This window comes from Triticum aestivum, chromosome 6A (assembly GCF_018294505.1).
Source record: "Triticum aestivum cultivar Chinese Spring chromosome 6A, IWGSC CS RefSeq v2.1, whole genome shotgun sequence".
Taxonomy (NCBI): domain Eukaryota; kingdom Viridiplantae; phylum Streptophyta; class Magnoliopsida; order Poales; family Poaceae; genus Triticum; species Triticum aestivum.
In genome coordinates, this window is record NC_057809.1 from 18,063,200 (window position 1) to 18,070,451 (window position 7,252).

A 7,252-nucleotide genomic window follows, 5' to 3' on the forward strand; every position below is an offset into this window, starting at 1 on the left:
GCTGTATCCCGGGCTTTGTGTGGCGGGTGATCCCGGGCGGCGATGAGGGGTGGGCTCGAGGGCGGCCGATCCCCGGCGGTGATAGCGACGAGGGGCCGATCTTCTTGCTGGATCCGGGGAGGGGGGAGGGTGTAGCGAATCGGTGCTAGAGGGTGGGGCATGCCCCCGCGGTGCGATTCCGCCCGCAGATTGGGCCAGAATCGCCGGCGGCGGACGGGCGGAACCAAGGGCGGGCGGGCGGCGGAAGGAGATGGGGAAAGGGCGCGGGCTGAAATGACCTCCCACCAATGACTTCACTGCGATACGGGGCACCGTAGGGGCGAGGTGGCAACCCGCGTATTCGCGGGTTGGGGCCGAGATTTTGCCCCGCCCCTCGAAATTTTTTGCGGGCCGACCACGTTTGCAGGGTCTGTTCGGGTGGGATTTTCCACGCCGACCCGCGTTTGGCGGTTATTTTGCGGGTCAGGGCTTTTTGCGGGGTCTGCTAGAGTTGCTATTAGGAGGAAAATTATCCTCATCTAGGGGAGAGGCAATGTAAGAATAAGGAGGGGCTCTCTTCCCCTCTCGCCTAGTGGCCCCGCAGTGTCGCCGGGGCAACCATCATCGCGGTGATCGTCCTCAACAACTTCACCGTCACCGACATCTTGATCACCTCCCTCCCTCTCTATTGAGCGGTCCACTCCCCCACAACCCGTTGCAATCCCCTACTTCAACATGGTTCTGGATGCTATGAATTATTATATGATGATTTCTTGCATCTTTTGTATAGTTGAGTAGATTATTTTTGTCCTATGGGTTAATTGGTGAATTGTTATGATTGGTTTGAGTTGCATGTCATTATCTTACTATCCTTTGGTGCCCATCATATGAGAGCGTCTGTGGATCACACCTTAGTGTTAGTAGCATGTTGATAGAACTATGCATACGGCAACATGAGTGACCGAAACCTCTCCACACCATAGAAATTGATGCATATGGGGTTGAAAGGCAACCAATATATCTTAATGCTATGGTTGGGTTTACCTTAATGAACGTCTCAGTATTTGCGGATGCTTGCTAATACTTGCCCCATAGCCCCCTGCGCGCCTTCTGGGCCAGCCCATGTAACGCACAAGGTCCCCCAGTTTCTTTCTTTTTCTTTTATGTTTTCTTTTTCAATTTTTAATTTCTTCTTCATCTCCGTTTTTTCTTTTTCTTGTTTTTGTTCACCGAATTCAAAAAATTCCATCTAATTCAAAAAATGTTCATACAATTGAAATTTGTTCATCATATTCAAAATTTATGCAGCATAATTTAAAAAATGTTCATCAAATACAAAAAATATTCATCTAGTTTTTGAAAGGTTCCAATTTTCAAACAAGTGTTCTTGAATGGAGAATTTGTTCATCAAGTTTACAAAATGAAAAATGTTCATCTAATTCAAAAAACGTTCATCTTACTGAAAAAATGTTCACCGTAACTTTTAAAAATATTCATCAAATTCAAGAATGCCCATAAAACTACAAAAATGGTCAAAATGTTTTCAAAGATTTCAACTAATTTTGTCAGAAAATGTTCTTGAATTGTGAATTTGTTGATCAAAGTTCAAAAAATGATCATCACATTCAAAATTTATTCACGTGATGATTTTTTTCATCAATATCCAAATCCACGAACATTTTTTTAAAATCATGGACATTTTTTCAAATTCGTGAACATTATTCGAATTCAGGGACACTTTTTTGGCTCCACAAACTTTTTAGAAATTCGCATTTTTTGAATTGTGGGAAGTTTTTCAAAATACCAAATTATATATAAAAGGAAAACAAAAAAATGACAAGAAAATAAGGGGCTCCCCTCTGGCACTCATGGACCGGCCCAAAATGGGCGCACTGGGGCAGCGGGGGTGCGCGGGGGTTCTCTCCCTGGCATGTGTTGCACAAATTGGAAACTAGTTGACGGCATCACTTATTAAATGATACACTAATGTAAAATAAAAAACAACATTTTTCTCAATGAAAAATGTATAAATGTTGTTTGTGTCCCACCCAGGGGAAAATCAAAATGGTCTCTTGAAAGGATATATTCCCATAATTTCAATGGGCAAATATAACACATAAATTCTCATATTGTTGATGTTCATATTGTTCTCCTTTAGGAATAGCCTTTTGAATCATGTTTCATTTGATGGCCACTGAGTCTGTACGCTCATATCAACATGGCATGCATCACCATGTATGTGCGTAGAAACAAAGTTTGGGTGCGATCTTTGTACATTACCGCATGTATGCATAGATAGAGAGTTTGTATGCGAGAATACTTGGGATCCTCTAATTACCACGTCTAATCAAATATTTCCTAGTATCAAACAATGTTCATCTATAAAAAATAAACGTATTCACACACACACACACACACAGGTGTAGGGAATTATTTACTTAGTTCTCATATAACTTATATTTTTTTCCTCGATAAGATGAGTATATCTCTTTCCTGTTTACCCAAGCTTCCATATATGTATTTTAACAATGGTGGGATTATTTTCCGTTGAGGTGACATGAGCCCTGAGAGTGGCCTAAGACATCTCTAAGTAACTCGATTACTTGAAAAACATCTTTATTGATATTAGTTTATTAAATATATTTATTCAACACTGCATGGCTCAAGCAGGAGAACCAGCAATTATTTTATTGTTCTATACAACAACATTTTGGAATTTGAACATTATGGGTCTTGCAATAGTGTCTGAATCGATGCCGCATTATACGATGACACATGTCTTCACACCTCGGGCTATTACAGGGATTGAGAGTCTCACAAACCACATTATGAACAGATTCTGCAAATGCAACATGTACACACAGATCAAACAAGATATATTAGCAATGTGTTGACTAATTTGAACAATAGGAAAGTTCACAAAAAGTAGGGGTATAAAATGCAACATACCAGTGCCTGCATGGCAGGATGGGAAGGTAGAACACACCATGGAAAGCACCATGAAAGCAATAGCAATGGAACACATGACTGTCGGCCATCCTCCACTGTTCTTAGCGAGTGCCATGAGGACAAAGAGATTAGTGTTTTTCTGCTTCTCCTTCTTTCTTATGTTCCACCATGTGATCACTTCCTATATATAGAGAGCCACAATAACATCTTAGATAACGATCTCACATTAATGTATTTCCACTACCAATATTGTTGCCAAATCTTGCCGATTCAAGATAAATTTTGTTCGCTCTTTTACGTGGATCAATGACATTTATTTCATATGTGTTCGCATGGTGATGCTACTATTTATGATGAGTCACAATCGAATATTAGGCAATGATCCTAGAGTTATATGAAATCATGGAGTGCTATTAATGTTGCAATATTAAAAGAAGAATACCTTTTTATATTTATACTTGAAAATGGCCAGTAAGTCTTTATCTTGTCGTATTTATGGGGATGGGTGGTGAAACCCTAGCTATTGATGATGCACTGATGTATCTCTCACTAATTAACGTGCATCCAATAGGGAATTACGTAGTGCACCCCCCAGCTCCTCCTCTGCGTGCCTTCTGGGCCGGCCCATGTGGGGCGCGATGTCTCCCAGTTTATTTATTTATTGTTTTATTTTCCTTTTCTGTTTTCTGTTTTCTTTTTTAATTTCTTCTTCATCTCCGTTTGTTACTTTTATTTTTATTGTTTTTATCACTGAATTCAAAAAAGTCCATCTAATTCAGAAAATGTTCAAGAAATTAAAAATTTGTTCATCATATTCAAAATTTGTGAACCATGATTTAAGAAAGTCTTCATCCAATACAAAAAAGTTCAACCAGTTTTTAAGAATTTGCGATTTTCAAAAAACTGCTCTTGAATTGATAATTTGTTCATCAAGTTCCAAAACTGAAAATGTCCATTTTTATTGAAAAAATGTTTATCGTATTCAAAAAAATTTCACCATAATTTTTAAATTTTTTGATCAAATTCAAAAATGTTCTTCAAAATCAAAAAATGCTCAACCATTTATAAAAAATTTCTTCTAATTTTTCCATAAAATGTTATTGAATTGAGAATTTTTCCATCAAGTTCATAAAATGTTCATCAAATTGAAAGTTTGTTCATCTGATAAAAAATGTTCATCAATGTTTAAATTCACGAGCATGTTTTAAAATCATGAACATTTTTTCAAACTCGTGAACCTTATTCGAATTGAGGTTCATTTTTTGGCTCCACGAACTTTTTTATATTTTGGAAAGTTTTTTAAATCCCAAATTATATATAAAGGAAAAACAAAAACAAAAAAATAAACAAGAAAATAGGGGGCTCCTCGCTGCATAGATAGAGAGTTTGTATGCGGGAATACTTGCGATCCTCATAATTACCACGCCTAATCAAATATACACACACATGTGTAGGGAATTATTTACTTAGTTCTCATATGACTTATATTTTTTCCTTGATAAGACGAGTGAGTATATCTCTTTCTTGGTTACCCAAGCTTCCATATATGTATTTTAACCTTGGTGGGCTTATTTTTTGCAGAGGTGACATGCGCCCTGAGAGTGGCCTATGACATCTCTAAGTAACTAGATTACTTGAAAAACATCTTTATTGATATCAATGTATTCAACATTGCATGGCTCAAGCAAGAGAACCAGCAATTATTTTATTGTTCTATACAACAACAGTTTGGAATTTGAACATTATGGGTCTTGCAATAGTGTCTGAATCGATGTTGCATTATACGATGACACATGTCTTCACACCTCGGGCTATTACAGGGATCGAGAGTCTCACAAACCACATTATGAACAGATTCTGCAAATGCAACATGTACACGCAGATCAAACAAGATATATTAGCAATGTGTTGACTAATTTGAACAATAGGAAAGTTCACAAAAAGTACGAGTATAAAATGCCACATACCAGTGCCTGCATGGCACGATGGGAAGGTAGAACACATCATGGAAAGCACCATGAAAGCAATAGCAATGGAACACATGACTGTCGGCCATCCTCCACTGTTCTTAGCGAGTGCCATGAGGACAAAGAGATTAGTGTTTTTCTGCTTCTCCTTCTTTCTTATTTTCCACCATGTGATCACTTCCTATATATAGAGAGCCACAATAACATCTTAGATAATGATCACATTAATGCATTTCCACTACCAATATTGTTGCCAAATCTTGCCGATTCAAGATAAATTTTGTTCGCTCTTTTATATGGATCAATGACATTTATTTCATATGTATTCGCATGGTGATGCTACTATTTATGATGAGTCACAATCAAATATTAGGCAATGATCCTAGAGTTATATGAAATCATGGAGTGCTATTAATGTCGCAATATTAAAAGAAGAATACCTTTTTATATTTATACTTGAAAATGGCCAGTAAGTCTTTATCTTGTCGTATTTATGGGGATGGGTGGTGAAACCCTAGCTATTGATGATGCACTGATGTATCTCTCACTAATTAATATTGACATATCTTGCTAGTTTTAAATAGTTATAGCGTGCTTGTTCTAATAACATGAAAAAAGAGACATATCTCTAGAGAACGACATAATAAATATAGTGCTTATATAAATTAATGAAATAGCACATGTGAAATTTACTTATTTGAATATAGGAAAATATTAAATATTAAATTATTATTGTTCTTTTAAAGTGCAAGAGAATATAAATGCAATATTTGTTAAATACATTGAACTCTGTGGCCCTTGATATTTGTAATAACAAGATATACAACATACAATAGTATGACATAAATATAATATATAGAAGAGATACATAGCCCACCATCAACTTAGAGGACATATAAATGCAATATTAGTATCAAAGATATGCCTGTTTGTTGTATAAATGCACAATTCTAAGGATGACATCCTTCCTTTTGTATTTTAGCACCATTATTAATAGATAAGCAAAAATATGTAACACAAATTAGATTTAAAGTGAAAAGCGAATAGAAAATAAGACGTGCGACATTATATGTCCACTAGAATGATTCAGAAAATCCATCTACACCATTGATGCAAATGTTATCTGATGTCAAAAAGATTGTTTAGACTAAAATAGAGGGTGCTGGCGAAACCAAGTTAAGGACAAAACAACTAAAGCTCCTTGATCTCTTTGTGTCCATGAGAGCTTGAATTCCTCTTGGATGGAATTCCTTATAAGTTTATACCTTTCAAACACATGTGTTCACCTTTGTAGAGACACTAATTAACAAGCACCACACAACTATTCCGGTCATTTGACTTCCTAACAGATCGTGTGATGATAGGACATGCAGATAATAAAAGCTCTCTCAGATCCTGTGCAACTCTTTTTTTCTGTAATTGAAGTCAAGTGCAGGTAAATACTAACGAAAACAATTTGATTTCTATAAACTGAAATCAGCCAAAACAAATGCTCCAAGCGTCATGTATCAACATCCTAATTTTGTACATCTCTTTGTTGGTAGTGTGCTAGATTATTTACCCTGAAAATTTAAAGTAAGATAGTATCAAAGGTTGGATCATAAATTAACTGAATCCGGGGGCTAAGGATAATATAGAGACATATATACAACAAATGGTTTTAAGCAAGAAAAGCATTAGTGCTATGAAGAGGCGAAGTGCACATAATAGATTGTATAACTCTATCTAAGAGAGCGCATTACCGTGGTCATTAGAATAAATGAAAAAAATATAGGACCTCGAGATGCTCACTACCATTTCAAAATTGTAAAATAATGTGACATTGGCGGCATCAAATTATTAGAATTGGGTTCAATCCACCGTCAATGTGCCGCGTGGAGTCCATGGCAATATTTTGAATAGGGACAAGTGCAAAGGATTGGAGATTGATAATTAGTATTTGTAGTTACACATTAGGTGGGTTTCGAGAGAGGCTGCACCTTCAAGATGAAAAGATGTAATCATTGGTGGACCAAAACCAAGTATGATTCCAAAGTGAATCTCAAAAGTTTCAAGGCAAGGCTTGTGGGAAAAGGGTTCAGACATAGAGAATGAATCAAGTATAAAAACATTCCCTCGTGTGTCAATCAAAGATTCTATCAGAATCATCACGGCATTGGTAGCTCATTATGACATAGAACTACTCCAAACGGATTTTAAAACAACATTTCTAAATGGTGACCTAAAAGAGGATCTTTGCATGGCTCAGCTGGAAGGCTTTGTTGTGGAAGGGAAGGAACATTTAGCATGCCGTCTAAAGATATCAATTTATGGCTTAAAGCAAGCTTCAAGAGAGTGTTAGCTTAAGTTTGATAAGA